The sequence below is a fragment of the Bison bison genome, unplaced genomic scaffold, assembly GCF_000754665.1.
Source record: "Bison bison bison isolate TAMUID 2011002044 unplaced genomic scaffold, Bison_UMD1.0 scf7180017864374, whole genome shotgun sequence".
NCBI classification, from domain to species: Eukaryota; Metazoa; Chordata; class Mammalia; order Artiodactyla; family Bovidae; genus Bison; species Bison bison.
The window spans coordinates 5,476,855-5,477,691 of record NW_011494946.1 but is presented as its reverse complement, the minus strand read 5'-3'; the positions used below and the strand labels follow the sequence as shown (position 1 = coordinate 5,477,691).

General features: G+C 38.0%; 1 protein-coding gene across 1 annotated transcript in view; it reads right to left on the bottom strand.

Annotated features, from left to right (window-relative positions):
- The window catches only part of LOC105000759 (collagen alpha-4(VI) chain-like), a 123,982-nt gene that overhangs the window by 86,483 nt on the left and 36,662 nt on the right, over positions 1-837 (bottom strand).

Genomic DNA, 837 nt, shown 5'->3' with positions numbered 1-837 from the left:
TTTGGAAGGACTGATGTTGAAGCTGAAACTCCAATACTTTGGCCACCTCATGCGAAGAACTGACTCATTGGAAAAGACCCTGATGCTGGGAAAGATTGAAGGTGGGAGGAGGAGGGGATGACAGAGGATGAAATAGTTGGATGGCATCAGCGACTCAGTGGACATAAGTTTGAGTAAGCTCTAGGAGTTTGTGTTGGACAGGGAAGCCTGGTGTGCAGCACTCCATGGGGTTGCAAAGAGTTGAACACGACTGAGCAACTAAACTGAACTGAACTGAAAGTGAAAACTTGAATACCTGCTTGTCTTTACAGCCTGGTACATCAACCTATTTTTGTTTTTCTAAAACACCTTTTCAAGCCATTCCATCATGAAAATCCAAGCCAAAATAGGTCCAAATTAAATGTTTGAGGGAAACTTTAAAGAGCTTTGAACTGGTTTTACAAAATGTCAATAAGATTTACAGGTGTTATAGCCTCTAAGGTTTAAAGTTTTAAGTTTAAAGGTATTTTTTTTCTGTGATTAGCATATTCTTTATTTTTTTTAATTTTATTTTATTTAACTTTACAATATTGTATTGGTTTTGCCATATATCAAAATGAATCTGCCACAGGTTTAAAGGTATTGAACCATAAAGAAAGTGAACGCCAAAGAATTGATGCTTTTGAACTATGGTGTTGGAGAAGACTTTTTAGAGTCCCTTGGACTGCAAGGATATCAAACCAGTGAATCCTAAAGGAAATCAATCCTGAATATTCATTGGAAGAACTGATGCTGAAGCTGAAGCTCCAATACTTTGGCCACCTGATGTGAAGAGCTGACTCATTGGAAAAGACCCTG